Below are 22,532 nucleotides of genomic sequence, written 5' to 3'. Positions count from 1 at the left end.
GTCAAGATATTACCCCAAGATCATATACAAATCACAAACAGGCAAACCAAACCGTTACAGTAAATCTGGAAGTTACCACTTTGAGCAAGTGGTCGCATTTAGTATCCTAAATACTGTAGCATGATGTAACATAAAAGTACATAGGTACATAGCATCATCTATGAAATATTCTTGCCAAATAAAAGTTTTCCTTAAACTAATCTAGCTTTTCTTTAGACCTAACTTCCAGTAACAGGAAAATTAGGACAGAGAATTACATTAAATGACACCATCAGGAAACGGACAAGTCCCAAAAGTGGGAGCATTCTTATAAAGCAAGTGGTTTGGTTCACTGGCAGAATGAAAGGAGATGGGTACTGGTCTTCTAAAAAAAGGATCCAAGGCATAATTAACAAATACAATGTGTGAATCTTAACTGAATACAGCTGGGGGGTGGGGTGGGGGTTGATTTCCCAAAGAGACCCCAGATATTTGCATATGGATTGCTAATTTAGAAAAGTGTTGATAATGATACTGGGGTCAGTATAACCGCAGGAGGAAATATTGGAGTGTCATGGTGTTTGCAATTTACTTTCAAGTGATTACACACAGAAAGGGAGGGAACAACATGGCAGAAATGTCAATCACAGAACTTAGGTACTGGGATATTCATTGAAATTTTTCCTCAATTTCAAAGAGACTGATTATTTTTCATAAATAAGTGTTAAAAAAAAAAAAAGGTGTACCTGTACTGAAGGTACAGTAGAAAACACACCTACACTGGAAACATATCTGGGTATAAATCTCACCTTTATCACTAGTTGTGTGGCCTAAAGCAAGTTACTTAACATTACTTAAGTTTCTCTCACCTGTAAAACTCAATATCATCTAAGTCATTAGGTTGTTCTGCAAATCAGATCAGATATGGAAAAGGTTCTCATAATTAATGCAAACACTGATAAATATAAGACTAACAATAATAATAACAATAACAAAACATATAATAACAAAACATTCCCTTCATTATTGCCACATTCTATGATTAGGAAACTACATCAGGTAAAATTAAATATCCATTGGCAGTCAAAGGGAAGTAATGGGAGCAACTGACTGTATAAATGAAGATATACACAGTATTTTTTTAAATGCAGTAATTCCAACTGAAACTCTCCAGACAAAAAAAAACCCACCTATCCAAACTATTAGTAGCTCTCAAATTGTGAAGTCTGCTTTTGGTATTAGCCTCTATCCGAATAAAACAGTAAGAAAATAAGTGGAAGTTAGAATGTCTTCTTGACCAAAATCTATAATTCACTTACATGCCGAAAAAAATGTAAGCTTTGGCCTTCATTTCTACAATTAAGTTCCAATAAGGCACACCATTATTAGGCTTTATTCTAAATTCTGGTTAAGCTTCAAACCACTAACAAGCATGCCGTTTCCTTCTAACGTACTCATCATTTCACTCGCAGGTAACCCTTTTCTGGTTAGGCCAGCAGAAAACGACTAGACGCAGACTGTGCCCCAGGTTGGGAAGAAAAAAGGTTTTCGTTTTTTAAATAAATGCCACCCCTTTCTTTCCAATACGAAAGAAAAAGAAGCGGGGGAGAGGGGGGGAGCTGTGTGTCTCGGCTCGACCAGGTGAGACGCTAGCACCCCGCCTCCTCGGGGTCAGGGTGCTGAGCACACGCGCGCGCGGTCGAGGGGCGCCCTGGGAGATCGGGGTAAAATCTCCCAGACGGCGGGGCGCAGGGCCAATCTCCTCCCTGAAGGCTTAGACGCCTTTGAGGGGAACCTGCGGGGTGTCTCCCGGGGCGGATGGGGGTGATGAGACCCGGCGTTCCCTTCCGCCCAGCACCCAGATGGGGGGCCGCCCGAGGGCACGGGCGGCGAGGAAGGGCCGGCCTTGCCCTCCCTTCCCGGTTACCTGCGGGCGGCGGTGCCGGAGGCCGGAGGCCTGCTGCTCCTCCTCCTCCTCCCCGCCAGGCTGAGGCGGCGAGGTGGCGGCGGCCCGGGGGGAGGGGGCGGAGCGCGCGGCCCGCTGCCTCTCTCCTCCCCCGGGAGGCGGAGGGGACCCTATCTCGGGCCGCCGCGCCTAGGCCCGTGGACAGCCTGCGGCAGGGGCATGGCAGCCCCCAACGGCGGCAACCCTGCGAGGTGCGAGAGAGCGAGGCAGAGGGAGGGGAGCGCTCCGGGGGCCTGAGGGGAGGAGCGAGGGGGCCCGGCGAGCCACGCGCGGGCGGCCGTTGGGGGCGGTTGGCCGAGGGCAGGCAGCGGTTTGGGGAGCGCGGCGACGGCTCGCGTTTTCCCGGCGGGGCGGGGTGGGGAAGGGGAAGGGGAGTGAGGGGGAGGGAGGGGGAGGTTGGGAGGGAGCCGCCGCCGCGCGCGTGCGGGCCGGCGCCGCCGCCGTTGCCGCTCGGCTCACTCCAGCCTGTTTGGGGGCACTTTGTTTGTGTCCCACAATGCTCTGCGCGGGCGGCCGGGCTGGGGAAGGGGAGGGCGAGTAGGCGGGGCGCGAGCGAGCTCGGGGGTGGGGCGCGAGCTCGGGGTGGGGGGGAGACGCGGGTACTGCGCAAGCGCAGAGGAGGCCGCTCTCGGTATCTGTTACTTCAACCGTGTGCGACTCAGTCTCCTGAGACAGCCGGGGCTGATACGGCCGGTGCATCTTCACAAGTGCCGAGTTACCTTTACCCGCCACCTGGCCAATTCGTCCTTCCTATGCTCGTTCGCTTAGCCGGCTTCTCGCTCAACCTGACAAGCATTTCTGGGCAAGGTTCACAGCTATTGCTTTTTTTTTTTTTTTTTTTCTTCTTTGAACTAAAACCGAAACAGACTCTGTTTTCTCGAGTGGTTTCTGTAGAGGCGCTGAGCCGGAACACCCCAGCCGCTTTCTCTCGGTGAGAGGGTGAGCTCGTAGTCAGCCCATTTCTCACACACGGAAACTGAGGCCTGCGGAGAGGCGGCCCCAGACAGGTGAGGACGCCGAGCCCCGCCGGCTCCCGCGCCCGGCCGGCTTCCGACTCCCTGCGGCCTCGGCGCATGGGGTTGTTCTAGAAAGTCCCTGGGCCGCCTGGCGGGACGTCCAGCTCTGAAATGGATGGCGAGATCCACCTCGTTCCCCCAACACGAGGGCACCTAGAGCCGCTTCCCATCTAGGCCTGTTCCTTCCACACCTGGAGCCTCCTTGGGTTCCACCTCCACTAACCTGACTTTCCGACGAGGGCGTGTTCCGGACGCCCCGAAGTGATCAGTTCTGCCGGGGCCTCGAGAGTTCTCCGTCACCTGCAGAATCGCGCCCAGGATTAGAGCTCCCGAGACCCCATGCCTTATCGTCCCCAGGCGGCCGGGGAGGAAGGGCGCCCGGGGCTGTGGGAAGAAGCGCGCCCCGGGCGAGCGGAGGCCTGCGCGGGGGCGGAGAGGGTGCGGCTTGCGACTCCCGAGGCGCCCCGCATCTGCATACATGGTGTTCCCACGCCCCCAGCTCTTGCACCGAAAGACCACCAAAAGCCTTTGTGCAAGGTGGGCTTGACGTCCCTTTTGAAGCAGAGTGGCGTTTTCTTCTGAAACGCTTGGCGACGCCTGGCATTAATCTCCCTGAGAGAACAGCACCCTGGTACCCACCCATTCCAACCACTGAAATATACTTTAGAAATAAAAGCCAGAAAACAACGTCTAACTTTATAGTCTTTTGCGGTTTCCAGCAGATTTTCAAGTATATGTAATGTTTAATCCTCACAACAATTGTAATAGGTCAGTTTTACTGTTACTCCCACCGTCGTGTTTATTATTCCCGTTTCAGAGATGAGGAAAGTCAGGAAGATGCAAGTGAGGCCCAGAAAGTTTTCTGCTGAGATTTGAAGCAGAAGGAAAAGAAGGCGAAATGCTTACCCTTAGAGGAACAGCAGCAACAGAGCAAGTCTGAAGGAAGGGCAGGAGCCTGAAGTCCTGGTGGGCCTTGTGTTAGGGTAGGTGTGCAACTTAGCACCTGGAGAAGAATCGGGTGGGAATAAAGCTGTCAAACAAATCCCTTCGACTTCTAGAGCATCTAATAGGACAATCGATAAAGGACCACTAGGGAAGCGTTTACTGCTTCCCTGGGGACTGAGGAGACAGCCCTAACACAAAATATATATTACTCTCTTATTTCTTCTCCCCTTTTATACTTTTCTATTTTTGATTTTATGTTTGAAAATTAGCATCCTCTCACTGCACCCCCACCCTAGGACTGGAGGATCAGTCGATGATCTGTGGGGCCACACTGTGGGGCTACCTGAAGGCTGTGGGGCCATAAGGGCACAGTGCTAGATGCTTGGATGAAGTGAAGTGAAAGTTGCACAGTCGTGTCCAATTCTTTGCGACCCCATGGACTATACAGTGCATGGAATTCTCCAGGTCAGAATACTGGAGAGGATAGCCTTTCCCTTCTCCAGGGGATCTTCCCAACTCAGGGATCAAACCCAGGTCTCCCACATTGCAGGTGGATTCTTTACCAGCTGAGCCATGCTTGGATAGGGTGTGAGAAAAAATACAAAGGTTAGCTTTGTAGGAGTCCTCTCCTCTGTTTTGGGTTTGGGCAGGGTCAGTTTCTGTGGCTTCTGCAGCCTCCCACCTTCTTGGGCTAGTAGAGACTTGTCCTTGGGTTGGTGGAATATATACACCTTTCTTTGACACTAGATTAAATAATACTGCTGGGAGGATTTTGTGAAACTAGAATCCTGCACACAGGTGAAACAAACACAGGTAGACAGTATGAGGAACCTTTAATTATTAACCTAGTGTGGGTGATTCTGAGGAATTCAAATTCCAGGCGAAGAGGGTTTTATTTTAGTCGTGAACTGTTTGGGGAACCAAATTCTGCAGAAATGGCACTAGCTTGTGGTCGACCATTAGGGCTGAATAGGAACTTGGTTATTTAGTCCACAACTTACTTCAAAGCACAAACAGTGAACACATAGCTCAGAGATCTCTGGTCCAACTTGGATAATTCCAGTAGAGAACTCATTACTGCACACAGCACCCTTGCTCCCTCATTAGTGTTCTAAGTATATTAACAAAATTAATCTTGCTCCCCAACCCTGAAACTTGGACCTTTTCTAGTATTCTCAGTTCATCATCTGTCCAGTTGAGCACATCAGCTTCAGTGCTCTGCCACATCTCAGTTCCAACCCATCAACATGTCCTGCTGAATTTGTCCACTCCTGTGTGAGTTGCTCAGTCATGTCTAATGCTTTGCAACCCCATGGACCATACAGTCCATGGAATCCTCCAGGCCAGAATACTGGAGTGGGTAGCCTTTCCCTTCTCCAGGGGGTCTTCCCAACCCAGAGATTGAACCCAGGTATCCTGCATTGCAGGCGGATTCTTTACCAACTGAGCTATCAGGGAAGCCATTCCTATGGCCACCGTCCTAATCTAACAACAACCAATACCTTGTGTCCAGAGAATTGTAATACCGACTACCTGGTTTCCCAAATATACTGCCCCCTCTCTTCACTCTGCATGGTAGCGGGAGTTACAATGCTTGGTATCACACAACAATGGCTTCCTGTTGTTACAGCAGGCAGATAGCTAGGTATGAGCAGAGAATGGGGGCAGGGACCAGGTGGCAGGAAATCTTGCAACGCTTGTAAACAGCGGGGGTCCACGGGCAGACAAAGAAAAACAGGAACCTCCAGACAGACAGGAAACCACCCTTTTGAGGTGATAAGTGACTTGGAATCAGACAAAGAAAGGTGGGGAAAAGCGGGAATCTCCTGCATCCAACTGTAACCTTGCTCATTGTGTTCTTACAATAAAATTAGCCTTGCAGATAAGTACCAATCATGCTCTGAAGTGATGATGACACTTCTGATTTAAGCTAAAGGACAAAAATCCCTCCTCCCCTCAGGAAAATGGAGCTGGGATGAAAATTTTTATTCTAAGGAATACAGTGCCTAGACTCCTTCCCCAGTGAATATTCTGCCCCTTCATTTGTATGCCCCTCATAACCAACTTGCCAAAGAAACACAGGGCAGCAGCTCCTCACCTGTTTGCCCTCTGAGAGCATCGTTGTTCAGTAGCTGAGTTGCTTCTGACTCTTTGAGACCCCATGGACTGCAGCACGCCAGGCATCCCTGTCCATCACCAACTCCCAGAGTTTACTCAAACTCATGTCCATTGCGTCAGTGATGCCATCCAACCGTCTCATCCTCTGTCATCCCCTTCTCCTTCTGCCTTCAATCTTTCCCAGCATCAGGGTCTTTTCCAAGGAGTCAGTTCTTTGCACCAGGTGGCCAAAGTATTGGAGTTTCAGCTTCAACATCAGTCCTTCCAATGAATAATCAGAACTGATTTCTTTTAGGATGGACTGGTTGGATCTCCTTGCAGTCCAAGGGACACTCAAGAGTCTTCTCCAACACCACAGTTCAAAAGCATCAATTCTTCGGTGCTCAGCTTTCTTTATGGTCCAACTCTCACGTCCATACATGACCACTGGAAACACCATAGTTTTGACTAAACAGACATTTTGTTGGTCTTTGTCTTCCAGTATCTCCTGGAAACTGCTCAGATTCATGTCCATTGAGTCTATGATGCTATCTAGCCATTTTGTCTTCTGCCACTCCCTTCTCTTAAATAAGCTCTTACTTTCTTAACCTCCCTGCTTGTCTGTAAATTCTTTTGCTGCAAAGAAAGAACCTTAAATTCACTGGGAGTACTGTTTTTAGGATAAAATCTCAAACTTTTGTCATGGCTTTCATAGCTACATAACATGAGCCTGTTCAATATATAACTTCAGCTTCAACTCTCATTATATTCTTTAAAGGAATGTGCTAGCTGCAGGGTTTTTTTTTTTGAATCTTCAAAATGCCACACACTTTCCTCCAATGAGTACATGATTCCCTCTGTGTATATACACTTTGTTCCTTAGCTAATTCCTCTCAGTTGACATCTCTTTTACATATATAAGTATTTAAAGAGAAAAACCACACACCCAATTGACATTAATTTGATGAAGCCCATGATAGCAAAACTAGATTTAGTACTTGACCTAATTTAGTTTCAACCTTTACCGGGAATTGATGTTAATCAACCAGTTTGGAAGTCGCAGACAACCATTTTGCCTTTTTTGCATTTCTTTTTCTTGGGGGTGTTCTTGATCACTGCCTCCTGTACAATGTCATGAACCTCCATGCATAGTTCTTCAAGCACTTTGGCTATCAGATCTAATCCCTTGAATCTATTTGTCACTTCCACTGTATAATCATAAGGGATTTGATTTAGGTCATACATGAATAGTGGTTTTCCCTATTTTCTTCAATTTAAGTCTGAATTTGGCAATAAGGAGTTCATGATCTGAGCCACAGTCAGCTACCGGTCTTGTTTTTGCTGACTGTATAGAGCTTCTCAATCTCTGGCTGCAGAGACTATAACCAGTCTCATTTCAGAATTGACCATCTGGCTATGTCCATGTGTAGAGTCTTCTCTTGTGTGTTGGAAGAGGATGTTTGCTATGAGCAGTGTGTTTTCTTGGCAAAACTCTATATTAGCCTTTGCCCTGCTTCATTCTGTACTCCAAGGCCAAATTTGTCTGTTACTCCAGGTATTTCTTGACTTCCTACTTTTGCATTCCAGTCCCCTATGAGGAACCAGAGATCAAACTGCCAACATCCATGATCATCAAAAAAGCAAGAGAGTTCCAGAAAAACATCTACTTCTGCTTTACTGACTGTGCCAAAGCCTTTGTGTTGATCACAACAAACTGTGGAAAATTCTTGAAGAGTTGGGAATACCAGACCACCTGACCTGCCTCCTGAGAAATCTGTGTGCTGGTCAAGAAGCAACAGTTAGAACTGGACATGGAACAACAGACTGGTTCCAAATCTGGAAAGGGGTACGTCAAGGCTGTATACTGTCACCCGCTTATTTAACTTATATGCAGAGTACATCATGAGAAATGCTGGACTGGTTGAAGAACAAGCTGGAATCAAGATTGCTGGGAGAAATATCAATAACGTCAGATAATGCAGATGACACCACCCTTATGGCAGAAAGCGAAGAAGAACTAAAGAGCCTCTTGATAAAAAGTGAAAGAGGAGAGTGAAAAAGTTGGCTTAAAACTCAACATTCAGACAACTAAGATCATGGCATCTGGTCCCATCACTTCATGACAAATAGATGGGGAAGCAGTAAGAGACTTTATTTTTGGGGGCTCCAAAATCACTGCAGATGGTGACTGGAACCATGAAATTAAAAGACACTTGCTCTTTGGAATGGAGAAGGCAATGGCAACCCACTCCAGTACTCTTGCCTGGAAAATTCCATGGATGGAGAAGCCTGGTAGGCTGCAGTCCATGGGGTCACACAGAGTCAGACACGACTGAAGGGACTTAGCAGCAGAAGCAGCAGCAGCTCCTTGGAAGAAAAGTTATGACCAACCCAGACAGCATATTCAAAAGCAGAGACATTACTCTGCTGACAAAAATCCGTCTAGTCACAGCTATGGTTGTTCCAGTAGTCATGTATAGATGTGAGACTTGGACCATAAAGAAAGCTGAGCACCAAAGAATTGATGCTTTTGAATTGTGGTGTTGGAGAAGACTCTTGAGAGTCCCTTGGACTGCAAAGAGATCAAACCAGTCCATCCTAAAGGAAATCAGTCCTGAATATTCATTGAAAGGACTGATGTTGAAGCTGAAACTCCAATACTTTGGCCACCTGATGTGAAGAACTGACTCCTTTGAAAAGACTCTGATGCTGGGAAAGATTGAAGGCAGGAGGAGAAGGGACGACAGAGGATGAGATGGTTGGATGGCATCACCGACTCAATGAACATGAGTTTGAGTAAACTCTGGGAGTTGGTGATGGACAGGAAGGCCTGGCATGCTGCAGTCTGTGGAGTCGCAAAGAGTCAGACATGACTGAGTGACTGAACTGAACTTGAAAGTCTGAAGTCAACACTAGTGAGGCAGTCTGTCATATGGACCTGCTGGATTCCCCACCCCATCCCACCCCAGGAAGACAAGCAGTCTGCATGGTAACACCCTTGCTATCCCTCTCTCCCACAGAAGAAGATGCTCTGCTGCTGCTGCTAAGTCACTTCAGTTGTGTCTGACTCTGTGTGACCCCATAGACGGCAGCCCACCAGGCTCCCCCGTCCCTGGGATTCTCCAGGCAAGAACACTGGAGTGGGTTGCCATTTCCTTCTCCGATGCATGAAAGTGAAAAGTGAAAGGGAAGTCTCTCAGTCGTGTCCGACTCTTCTCGAACCCATGGACTGCAGCCTACCAGGCTCCTCTGTCCATGGAATTTTCCAGGCAAGAGTACTGGAGTGGGGTGCCATTGCCTTCTCCAAGAAGATGCTCTGGCCTAAAGATAATCCTTCATATTGTTTTATTAAAAATCCTTTGCCCTCATTCTTCTTTCTGTGAAACCTTCCATTTTGTACAATCCCTCAGACCACACTTTTCCTAACAGATGGGCTACTACCTGATTTAGGAATCCTCGAAGAAGCTGAATTAGAGCCTCAAGTTTACTGAGCTGAATTTTAGAAAGTGAAGAGGAACTAAAAAGCCTCTTGATGAAAGTGAAAGAGGAGAGTGAAAAAGTCGGCTTAAATCTCAACATTCAGAAAACGAAGATCATGGCATCTGGTCCCATCACTTCATGGGAAATAGATGGGAAAACAGTGGAAACAGTGTCAGACTTTCTTTTTGGGGGGCTCCAAAATCACTGCAGATGGTGACTGCAGCCATGAAATTAAAAGACGCTTACTCCTTGGAAGGAAAGTTATGACCAACCTAGATAGCATATTAAAAAGCGGAGACATTACTTTGCCAACAAAGGTTCGTCTAGTCAAGGCTATGGTTTTTCCTGTGGTCATGTATGGATGTGAGAGTTGGACTGTGAAGAAGGCTGAGCGCCAAAGAATTGATGCTTTTGAATTGTGGTGTTGGAGAAGACTCTTGAGAGTCCCCTGGACTGCAAGGAGATCCAATCAGTCCATTCTGAAGATCAGCCCTGGGATTTCTTTGGAAGGAATGATGCTGCAGCTGAAACTCCAGTACTTTGGCCACCTCATGTGAAGAGTTGACTCATTGGAAAAGACTCTGATGCTGGGAGGGATTGAGGGCAGGAGGAGAAGGGGACGACAGAGGATGAGATGGCTGGATGGCATCACTGACTCAATGGACATGAGTCTGAGTGAACTCCGGGAGTTCGTGATGGACAGGGAGAACTGGCGTGCTGCGATTCATGGGGTCGAAAAGAGTCAGACACGACTGAGTGACTGAACTGAACTGAACTGAACTGATGAACATTATTGTGTTCATGGGGTTCTCAAAGTGGCTGTCTGAGGAAATAGCTGAGGAAAGAAGTGAAAGGCAAAGGAGAAACGGAAAGATATACCCAACTGAATGCAGAGTTCCAGAAAATAGCAATGAGAGATAAGCCTTCCTAAGTGAACAATGCAAAGAAGTAGAGGAAAACAATAGAATGGAAAACACTAGATCTCTTCAAGAAAATTGGGGATGCCAAAGGAACATTTTATGCAAAGATAGGCACAATAAAGGACAGAAACAGCAAGGACCTAACAGAAACAAAAGAAATTAAGAAGTACAAGAATATACATAAGAACTGTACAAAAAGATCTTAATGACCCAGATAACCACAGTGGTGTGGTCACTCACCTAGAGCCAGACCTCCTAAAGTGTGAAGTCAAGTGGGCCTTAGAAAGCTAGTGAACAAAGCTAGTGGAGGTGATGGAATTTCCACTGAGCTCTTTCAAATCCTAAAATACGATGCTGTTAAAGTGCTGCACTCAATGTGCCAGCAAATTTGGAAAGCGCAGCAGTGGCCACAGAACTGGAAAAGGTAAATTTTCATTCCAGTACCAAGAAGGGCAATGCCAAAGAATGTTAAAATTACCATACAGTTGTGCTCATTTCACATGCTATCTGACCTACAAGGTGGTGCTAGTGTAAAGAACCTGCCTGCAAATGCAGGAGATGTAAGAGACTCGGGTTCGATCCCTGGGTTGGAAAGCTCCCCTAGAGGAAGGTGTGGCAGCCCACTCCAGTATTCATGCCTGGAGAATCCCATGAACAGAGTACCCTGGTAAATTGCAGTCCATAGGGTCACAAAGAGTTGAACATGACTGAAGTGACTTAGCACACATGCTGGTAAGATTTTACTCAAAATCCATCAGGCTAGGCTTCAGCAGTACATGAACTGAGAACTTCCCAGATGTACAAGTTGAATTTAGAAAAGGCAGAAGAACCAGAGATCAAATCGCAAACATCTGCTGGATCATAGAAAAAGCAAGGCAATTCCAAAAGAACATTTATTTCTGCTTCATTGACTACATTAAAGTCTTTGATTGTGTGGATCACAATCAAATAATCACAATCAATAAACTGTGGAACATCCTTGAAGAGATGGGAATACTAGACCACTTTACTTGTCTCCTGAGAAACCTGTATGCAGGACAAGAAGCAACAGAACCTAACATTTAACAATGGACCCGTTCCAAATTGGGAAAGGAGTATGTCAAGGCTGTATATTATCACCTGCTTATTTAACTTATAAGCGGAATACGTCATGCAAAATGCCGGGCTGGATGAAACACAAGCTGGAATCAAGGTTGCCAGGAAGAATATCAACAACCTCAGATATGCAGATGATACCACTCTAATGGCAGAAAGTGAAGAGGAACTAAAGAACCTCTTGATGAAGGTGAAAGAGGAGAGTGAAAAAGCTGACTTAAAACTCAGCATTCAAAAACTGAAGATCATGGCATCCATTCCTTTCACTTTATGGCAAATAGATGGGGAAACAATGGAAACAGTGACAGACTTTATTTTCTTGGGCTCCAAAATCACTGTGGATGGTGACTGCAGCCATGAAATTAAAAGACACTTGCTCCTTGGGAGAAAAGTTATAACAAATCTAGACAACATATTAAATAGCTGAGATATCACTTTGCTGACAAAGGTCCGTCTAGTCAAAGCTCTGGTTTTTCCAGTAGTCATGTATAGATGTGAGAGTTGGACTGTAAAGAAAGCTGAGCGCTGAAGAATTGATGCTTTTGAACTGTGGTGTTGGAGAAGACTCTTGAGAGTTCATTGGACAGCAATGAGATCAAACCAGTCAATCCTAAAGGAAATAAATCCTGAATATTCATTGGAAGGAACTGATGCTGAAGCCAAAACTCCAATACTTTAGCTACCTGATGTGAAGAGCCAGCTCATTGGAAAAGACCCTGGTGCTGGGAAAGATTAAGGGGAGGAGAAGAAGGGGGCAACAGAGGATGAAATAGTTGGATGGCATCACTGACTCAATAGATATCAGTTCAGTTTAGCCTCTCAGTCATGTCTGACTCTTGGCAAACCCATGGACTGCAGCACGCCAGGCTTCCCTGTCCATCACCAACTCCTTGAGCTTGTTCAAACTCATGTCCATCGAGTTGGTGATGCCATCCAACCATCTCATCCTCTGTTGTCCCCTTCTCCCCCTGCTTTCAATCTTTCCCAGCATCAAGGTCTTTCCGAATGAGTCAGTTCTTCCCATCAAGGGCCAAAGTATTGGAGTTTCTGTTTCAGCATCAATTCTTCCAATGAATATTCAGGACTGATTTCCTTTAGGATTGACTGGTTTGATCTCCCTGCAGTCCAAGGGACTCTCAAGAGTCTTCTCCAACACCACAATTCAAAAGCATCAATTCTTTGGTGCTTAGCTTTCTTTATAGCCCAACTTTCACATCCATATGTGATTACTGGAACAACCACAGCTTTAACTAGATGGATCTTTGTCAGCAAAGTAATGTCTCTTCATTTTAATATACTGTCTAGGTTGGTCATAACTTTTCTTCCAAGGAGCAAGTGTCTTTTAATTTCATGGCTGCAGTCACCATCTACAGTGATTTTGGAGCCCAAGAAAATAGTACGTCACTGTTTCCATTGTTTCCCCATCTATTTGCCATGAGATGATGGGACTGGATGTCATGATCTTAGTTTTTTGAATCTTGAATTTTAAGCCAACTTTTTCACTCTCCTCCTTCACTTTCAAGAAGCTCTTCAGTTCCTCTTCACTTTCTCCCATAAGGATGGTGTTACTTACATATCTGAGGTTATTGATATTTCTCCTGACAATCTTGATTCCAGCTTGTGCTTCATCCAACCCAGCACGAGTTTGAGCAAGCTCTGGGAGATAGTGATGAACAGGAAAAAATGATGTGCTGCAGTCCATGGGGTCACAAAGAGTGGGACACGACTTAGCAACTGAACAACAATGAACATTTTGAGATACCATACAGTTCATCCATTTAAAGAGCTACGGTTCAGTGTTTTTTAGTACATGCACAGATTTGACAGTCATCACCACAGTCAATCTTTGAACCTTCTTATCACCCTAGGAAGAAACTTTTATTAGAAGTTACTCTCCCTTCCTCCCCAGCTTCTCAGCCCCAAGCAACCACTGACCTGTCTACTTTCTGTGTCTACAGATTTGCCACTTCTGGACATTTCACATAAATGGAATTCAGCTCTCTTTTTGACAGTCACTCTTTAAAGACCTCCTCCCCTGGTTCCTCAGCTTGTGTTGGATCTTATGCTATAGATTTTTAGAGCACCCCACATTTCTCCAACACTTCTAATTACCATTGTAAGGCACTCATCATTCACCACTTTAATCCCAGAGCCCAGCTGTCTAGCCCCTAATAGGTATTTGATAAATGTTTAATGAATTAATCATGATTAATAAAATATTATGAAATAAATGAATCTGGGGGCCAGTTTTATCAGATAGTAGTATGGGAGTGTCCCAAGACCTGTGACCTCAGGGAAGAAAGTTGTGCTTCAGTAGACTTACCTGTTCTGCAGGACTCCAGAATATCCACAAAGTCCATCCTTTTGATTTTTGAAGACTCATTAGTTCTTTAAGATGAAACTATTGAAATGCAATTCATTGTCAGAACACAAATTGGTGGTTTAACTTTTTTTTTTAATTCAAGGAAGAAGACTGTGATTTGGTCTTAGTGGTTTGCCGTTCATGCTTTTGTCTGCTCTCAGCCCCCTCTCCTCTCCCGCCACACTGTTTTTCTTCTTCTTCACAGGATTCACAGCCAGACTTCTCAAAACTATTGTCTGCACTCACTGTCTTCACTTTTGCATCTCCTTTATTTCTCATTACCTCTAATTTGATTTTCCCTTCACTCCAGCTTCTACTGTCACCAGTTACTTCTATGCTACGAATCCAACGGATATTTATTTTCACTCTCATCTTACCGGACTTTTCTTTTTTTTTTTTTTATTCATTTTGTACATCTTCTGAGATCTTAGTTCCCTGACCAAGGATTGAACATGGGCCCACAGTAGTGAAACCATAGAGTCCTAACCACTGGACTGCCAGGAAATTCCCTGTCTCACTGGACTTTTGAACAGTATTTGGTCTTGTTGAACACTCACTCCAACTTGAAACGCTCCCTGCCTTGTCTTTGCAACATTCTCAGTGTGAATCCAGGGTTGAGAACCAATGTTAACTGTCTTCCAAGGCCAGTGGTTCTCAAAAATGTGGTCTCCAGAACCATAGCATTAACATCAACTGTCAAATTGTTAAAAATGTGAACTATTATTTTTTTCTTTTGAAATGTGAATTCTTAAATCATATCTGTACCCATTGATTCAGAGGCTCTAGGATAGGGGCCTAGCAATCTGTGTTTAAATAAACTCTCCAGGTAACTTAAACCCATGCTCAACTTTAAGAAACGGAGCCCAGGTAAATGCATCCACTCACGCGAACTCTATGAACCGTTGATTCTTTTTTATTTTCGGTTGTGCGGAGTCTTCATTGCTGCATGTGGTCTTTCTCTAGTTGCAGTAAACAGGGTCGCACTTCATTGTAGTGCACAGAGTTCCCGTGGTGGTGGCTCCGCTTGCTCTAGAGCGTGGGCTCTAGGCTCTTGGGCTTCGGTAGTTGCAGCAAGCCGGCTCAGTAGCTGCAGCTTATGGCCTTAGTTGCCCTGATGCGTGTGGGATCTTCCTGGACCAGAGATTCAACCTGTGATACCTGCTTTGGCAGGCAGATTCTTTTTTTTAATACATCACTTTGAATTTATTATTATTACTTGTTTAACTGAATTTTTTCAAATTACAGAATTCAACTCCAAAATAAGATAATTAATGCCTGGTAAGTTGTTACTTGCATTTTTCCCTCCTAAATTAAAAAAAGAACAAAACCTTAAAAAACGACAATAGGTTCAGTGCATTTATAGTGGCCACAAACATAATACAAAGACCATGTTTATCCATAAAAAAATTAGCTCAATATTTTAAAATATAATTGACATGAACTAAAATAAAGGAAAAAAAAAAAAAAAAACTACTGCATTTTCACCATAGTTATTTTGGTAGTGGTGGTGGTTTTAGTCACTAAGCCATATCCGAGTCTTGCAACCCCATAGACTGGAGCCTGCCAAGCTCCACTGTCCATGGGATTCTCCAGGCAAGAATACTAGAGTGGGTTGTCATTTCCTTCTCCAGGCAGGTAGATTCTTAACCACTGGACCACCAGGGAAGTTGAACCATTGATTCTTACATGCACACTGCTAGACCAGATCTCTCTACCTAGCTCCAGATTTGCCTATCTGCTAGTTTCACTTTGCTTGGTTATCGCAGAGATATCTCAAACTCAACATGTCCAAGATGACAAATGGCCTTCTCCTGGAGACTGAGTTCTTGTTCATTGTTTTCTAATCACTCAAGGATACCATTTTAGAATCATGCACAAAAATCAGAACTTGGGGTCATCCCTGACATCTCCCTTACCCAATTTATTATCATTTTATGTCAATTTTGCTTTCTAGATTTCTTCTAATATAAATACTTTTTTTATTGTGAAGAATTTAGAACATATAAAACATAGAATAGTTAAAAATGTATTAAAACTTGTGCCTAATAACCAAGCCCCCAAATCCAGTCAAAGGCCAAAGTTGCCTCATCCATACCCCCATCTATTTTCCCCCTTCCATATTATTTTGAAGAAAATCCCTAATACCATATGATTTTCTATGTAAATATTTTAGTCTGTATTTCTAGAAGAGATAAGGTTTTAAATTCAATGCTATTATCACAATGAAAATAATTTCTCAGTATCATAAAATATCCAGTTACTATGCACATTTCTAATAGACTCTTAAATGTTAGTTTTTTTTTTTTTAAGTCATCTGTATTTGTTTTTCCTTTGTTTTCCCAGGATTGTTTTGTTGTTTTGTTTAAGGGACTAGGTTGCTTGTCCTTTAGTTTTTGCCACCATCTGGATTTTGTCAGCTGTATCCCCAAGGCATACTTGAACATGGTACCTTGTCCTCTATTATTTTCTGTAAATTGGTAGTAAGATCTAGATGTTATCAGATTCAAGTTTAATTTTTTGGCAAGATACCCTCATAGGTGGTGCTATATTTTAATTTCATGGCTGCAGTCACCATCTGCAGTGATTTTTGAGCCCCCAAAAATAAAGTCTGACCCTGTTTCCACTGTTTCCCGTCTATTCCCATGAAATGATGGGACCAGATGCCATGATCTTCGTTTTCTGAATGTTGAGCTTTAAGCCAACTTTTTCACTCTCCACTTTCACTTTCATCAAGAGGCTTTTTAGTTCCTCTTCACTTTCTGCCATAAGAGTGGTATCATCTGCATATCTGAGGTTATTGATATTTCTCCCGGCAATCTTGATTCCAGCTTGTGTTTCTTCCAGTCCAACATTTCTCATGATGTACTCTGCATATAAGTTAAATAAACAGGGTGACAATATACAGCCTTGACGTACTCCTTTTCCTATTTGGAACCAGTCTGTTGTTCCATGTCCAGTTCTAACTGTTGCTTCCTGACCTGCATATAGATTTCTCAAAAGGCAGATCAGGTGGTCTGGTATTCCCATCTCTTCAGAATTTTCCACAGCATAGTGGTATAGTTTATGTGAAAAAGCAGGGTAAATGCTTGATTCTTTCCCTTTCACTAAGTACCTGTTAGCCCTGTCTACTCTTTCAACTGCTACCATCCAGATCCAAAATTCTTCTAACCTCCAAGATCTTGTGCCTTATTAATCTTACTTGTGCTGTGTGCTCAGTCACTCAGTCGTGTCTGCACTCTTTGCAACCCTATGGACTGGACCCAGAGAAGCTCACCAGGCTTCTCTGTCCGTGGAATTTTCAGGGGATCTTCTTGACCCAGGGAATGAACCTGCATTTCTTGCATCTCCCACATTACCATTGTGCCACCTGGGGAGCCTCCCATCTCCCTACTCATCTTTCGAGGTCCTGAATCATCTGGTCCCTGCCTGTTTCTCCAGCTTCATGTCATGATATTTTCCTCCTCTGTTTCTCACTATATCCAAGCCTCAAAAGGCCTTCGATCATGACCCTTTACCTAGAAAGCTTTCTCCAACATACTCTTCCATTGCTAACTCTTACAATACTTTCTTAAGGAAGCTAGATTGGTGTTCCAGTTATAACCTCTTATACTACCTTCTACTTGTCCTTCATAGCACATCCTATAACTTCTATTAAGATTATCTATGTGATTATGGATGTGAGAGTTGGACTATAAAGAAAGCTGAGCACTGAAGAATTGATGCTTTTGAACTGTGGTGTTGGAGAAGACTCTTAAGAGTCCCTTGGACTGCAAGGAGATCCAACCAGTCCATTCTAAAGGAGATCAGTCCTGGGTGTTCATTGGAAGGACTGATGCTGAAGCTGAAACTCCAGTACTTTGGCCACCTGATGCGAAGAGCTGACTCATTTGAAAAGGCCCTGATGCTGGAAAAGATTGAGGGCAGGAGGAGAAGGGGACAACAGAGGAGATGGTTGGATGGCATCACTGACTCAATGGACATGAGTTTGGGTAAACTCCAGGAGTTGGTGATGTACAGGGAGGCCTGGCGTGCTGCGGTTCATGGGGTCATAAAGAGTCGGACATGACGGAGTGACTGAACTGAACTGAACTGATGTGATTATTTGTTTAATATTTGCCTCCCTTATTAAACTGCTGCTAAGCTGCTAAGTCACTTCTGTGCGACCCCATAGACGGCAGCCCACCAGGCTCCCCCATCCCTGGGATTCTCCAGGCAAGAACACTGGAGTGGGTTGCCATTTCCTTCTCCAATGCATGAAAGTGAAAAGTGAAAGTGAAGTCGCTCAGTCATGTCTGACTCTTAGCAACCCCATGGACTGTAGCCTACCAGGCTCCTCCATCCATGGGATTTTCCAGGCAAGAGTACTGGAGTGGGGTGCCATCGCCTTCTCCTCCCTTATTAAACTAAAAGATCCAAAAAGGCAGGACCATGTCTACTTTGGTACCATATTTTTTTCTAAGCCTAATTTAATGCTTGGAAAATATTGGATTAGCCAAAAAGTTTGTTTGGACTCTTCTATAAGATGTTACAGAAATATTCAAGCAAATGTTTTGGCCAGCCTAATAGTATGTGTGCAAAAAATAAATGCTGAATTGAAGAACACTGAATTGAAGCTACAGGTGGCTCAGTGGTAAAGAATCTGCCTACCAATGCAGGAGACACAGGTTCGATCCTTGGGATGCAAAGATCCCCTGGAGGAGGAAATGGCAACCCACTCCAGTGTTCTTGCCTGGAGAATCCCATGGACAGAGGAGCCTGGCAGGCTACAGTCCATGGGGTCACAGAGAGTCGGATATGACTGAGCAACTCATCACAAATTGAAGTCAAATTTGGGAAAAATAAATAAGAGACAAAGAGTGAAGATAACTAACATTTACTGAGTGCAAGGTACTGGCCTAAATTCTCACAATGCTGTTTATAATCTTTATCTTATGAAGTAGATATTATAATTATCTCTAATTGACAGTTAAGAAACTGAAGAGAAAGTAAGCCATTTGCACAGGTTCACATAGATAGTAAAGATCAGGATTCAGATATAAGCAATATGGCTCTAGAACCCAAGATATAAGGTTGAAGTGAAAAAGTCAGTCATGTCTGACTCTTTGTAATCCCATGGACTATAGAGTTCATGGAATTCTCCAGGCCAGAATACTGGAGTGGGTAGCCTTTCCCTTCTCCAGGGGATCTTCCCAACACAGGGATCAAACCCAGGTCTCCAGCATTTCGGGCAGATCGTTTACCAGCTGAGTCACAAGGGAAGCCCAAGAATCCTGGAGTGGGTAACCTATCCCTTCTCCAGGGGATCTTTCCAACCCAGGGATTGAACCCAGGTCTCCTACATTGCAGGCAGATTCTTTACCAGCTGAGCCACAAGGGAAGCCCAAGAATCCTGAAGTGGGTAACCTATCCCTTCTCCCGTGGATCTTCCTGACCCAGGAATTGAAACGGGGTCTCCTGCATGCAGGTGGATTATTTACCAACTGAGCTATCAGGGAAGCTTCAAATCAAGTATATTTCAGTTTATAAAAAGAAGTCTCAAAGGATGTGCAACAGTTAATGTTATGTGTCAACTTGGCCTAGGTTATGGTACCCAGTGATTTGGCCAATCACCGGTCTAGATGTTTCTGAGATGTATTTTTAAGTGTGATTAACATTCTCTCTCCGCCCGCTCCTGTATGTATAAACCATGCATGTGCATGCTCAGTCACTCAGTCATGTCTGACTTTTTGCAGCCCCATGGACTGTAGCCCGCTAGGCTCCTCCGTTCATGGAATTTTCCAGGCAAGAATACTGGAGTGGGTTGCCGTTTCCTACCCCAGGGAATCTTCCTGACCCAGGGATCGAACCTGTGTCTCCTGTGTTTTTTGCACTGGTAGGCAGATTCTTTACCACTGCACCGCCTGGGAAGCCCATATATACACCAACTTTGTTGAAAGCAAATTACCCTCATAATGTGGATGTGTTCCATTAGATCAACTGAAAGCCTAAATGCTGCAGTTTCTGCCTCAAAACAGCAACATGGAATCCTGCCTGAATTCCTGCCTGCTGGCCTGCCCTGCAGATTTTGGACTTGCTAGCGACTGAACTGAACTGAAGTGAGCTCCCACAATTGTGTGAGCTAAGTCCTTAAAATCTCTCTCTCTGTACCTTTATATCCTGTTTGTTTTATTTCTCTGAAGAACCCCTGAGTAACAGGATGCTACAGAATTTAGAGGAACATATGAACACAATGTCAAAGTCCCCAAATAATGAGTGTGAGTTTCTGAAGTAGAGATATGAGACAGCAATAATATGAAAAGGCAGTATTTACCCCACAGAGGAGTAGTTCCTGTGTCTAAGTGGAGGGAAAGGAGGATGCCTCAATGGTGCCTCCAGGCAACAAAGCGAGAAGAACGTGCATGATGTGGAACCAGCTTGAGCGCCAAGCCTCACACCTATCTCTGTCATTCATGTACTTGCCCTATAAAAATGACTAGAACCCAATGTTTACTTTCTAATGCCATCTAGACTTTGGTCTCACTTTCTACCAGGAATCCCCTCCCGCTCTGTTTCCCATCTCTCCAGTGTCCTTTAGTCTCTTACAGTTCTTAGCATCTCTCTTACCTGCTGAACATCTCCCACTTCAAGTCTCAGTAAAGCTTTTCTAAAAAGCAGAGTCAGGTGAACGGTGTTTCCCAAGTTTCTAGAAATTACCTTATTCGTGATATTGTGTTTGCATAGCTGCCGCTTCATTGGTCTATGAACACTTTGCACTTTCAGCTAAGTATATATATGTATTTAGGACAAGACATATCATATAGAAATCCATACATGTTTGTTGCTTAAATGATGGAATAAAATCCAAACTCAGGATTTTCATACTCAAAGCCTTGTCTTTGTCTCCTGTATATAATGTGATCCAGTTATTTTTTTGGAATTCTGTAGGTAAAATCTACCTACTTGGAAGAAACATTTTTGTCAGCACTGGAAGGAAAGAAGAACAAATATGGGGAAAATGGACAGATGCCTATTTTTAAAAAAGAACAGAGTACACTAAAACTTGGTTTATTTTTGTTTTGTTTTATAGCTACTCTTTTCTGATTGTTGACAAGATGCCCAAAGGATCGATCTCAAATATAAATATACATTTAGGATTTGATTTGCCACACACAAGATATATATCAGAAGTTCTCTTTGCTTCAGAATGAAAACCTTTGGAACGTTGGCAGGTTTACTGATAATCAGTTTATTCTCATAAGCCTTATTACATGGAAGGCTGAGTGAATGACTGCTCATATGGTTTGACTTTGATGTCCCACAGAGGACCTGCTCCATTCCTTGAGTTACCCTGTGGTGGATGGGAGTATAACTACTTCTATAATGTGATTGTACATTTAGACATTGGTTCCTTTAAGGCACATTTTCCTTTCTTTTTAGTGGGCTCTCCTATCTATATGTATGTCAAGCATTTTCCCTAAACCCCACACCTAAATAGCCATCTATTTTGTGTTTGCTCCACAGTTGCCTCCGGTGCAACATTTCTGAACGGAAAGGACCTCTCTTGCCCCAGACCCGTTTCTTCTGGGTTTTTCATTTCAGTGAACTGTCTTACCACTCACCAAATTTCCCAAGCTAGAAACTCAAGAGTTTTCCTATCACTCACATCCAAACATTAACTAGTCTTATGAGTTGTTATCATGAACATTTCCTCACTCTGTCTACGGGGCTCTGTGGGTCTTGCCAGTGCCTTATTCAGGCCTTCCATTAGTTCTCACTCGTATGCCTGGCTCCGCCCCTCTTCTGTCCATTGTCCTTAGTGTAGCCAGGGAGGTCTCTTTTAAAAACATAGCTGATCACGTGATTCCTCTTTCTGAAACCTTATAAAATGGCTACTCTTTGCCCTTAGGATAAAGTACAAACTCTCAGATAAGACATGCATTTTCTGAGACTTTCCTGGTGATCCAATAGTTAAGACTTCTTGCTTTCAAGGCAAGGGGTGCAGGTTCAATCCCTGGTCAGGAACTAAGATCTCACCTGCTGTGCAGTGTGGCCAAGAAAGTATTAAAAAAAAAAAAAAAGATACGTGTTTTCTGAACCCTTTCCAACTCTTCAATATTCATACTCTTCTCTCCACCCCACCCCACCAATTTCATATATTATCCTATTTTCCCCAATACCTTCACATTCACTTTACTGTTTGTGTCTTTTACATACTGCTTCTCTTGCCTTGAAGCTTATCCCCTTTCTCCTAGCCAGGAATTAGCCATTTGTGTGTGCTGAGACTCAGCTCTGTCACTAACATCCTTCAGAAAGTGTTTCCAGATATTTACTGTGTTAGCTATGTGCTTCCTAAATTCTGTGCATTATACCAATATCATGGTATTTATCACCTGGTTTGATCCATTAATTTTACTTTCATGCCTTTCCAAGCAGATTATAAAGCTCTTTATGACAAAGACTATTCTGTGTATCTTTGAAAGCTGAGAACCTATCAGCTGATATCTGTTTAGCAATCAATACATTAAAATTTTTAAATTTTATTTTAATTGAAGGATAATTGCTTTACAGAAGTTTGTTTTCTGTCAAATATCAACATGAATCAGCCATATGTATATATATGTCGCAATCAATATATTTTGGTTGAATAAGGGGAAAAGATTAAATGACAATGGGTGGTTTGAGAGGGCTATGAA

The 22,532-nt window shown here is 44.0% G+C and overlaps 1 protein-coding gene and 1 long non-coding RNA gene across 5 annotated transcripts in view; one reads left to right on the top strand and one right to left on the bottom strand.

Moving 5' to 3' along the window:
• Nucleotides 1–2,413, bottom strand: part of ZBTB44 (zinc finger and BTB domain containing 44) — a 56,734-nt gene extending 54,321 nt beyond the window's left edge. For 2 of the 4 annotated variants that reach the window (XM_070365190.1, XM_070365191.1), the window contains exon 1: nucleotides 1,907–2,413. The gene's annotated coding sequence lies outside the window, so the exon portion shown is untranslated. The remainder of the gene's footprint in view (nucleotides 1–1,906) is intronic. The other 2 variants (XM_014478327.2, XM_005887528.2) reach the window with 2 other exon arrangements.
• On the top strand, nucleotides 2,043–20,708 carry LOC138986251 (uncharacterized). The gene is made up of 3 exons (XR_011463109.1): nucleotides 2,043–2,136; nucleotides 3,779–3,944; nucleotides 7,591–20,708. It is a non-coding gene; the product is annotated as an uncharacterized lncRNA (long non-coding RNA).
• Nucleotides 20,709–22,532: the final 1,824 nt, after the last annotated feature.

Source organism: Bos mutus, chromosome 29 (assembly GCF_027580195.1).
Source record: "Bos mutus isolate GX-2022 chromosome 29, NWIPB_WYAK_1.1, whole genome shotgun sequence".
Classification (NCBI taxonomy): domain Eukaryota; kingdom Metazoa; phylum Chordata; class Mammalia; order Artiodactyla; family Bovidae; genus Bos; species Bos mutus.
This window is presented reverse-complemented; position numbering and strand designations above follow the sequence as displayed.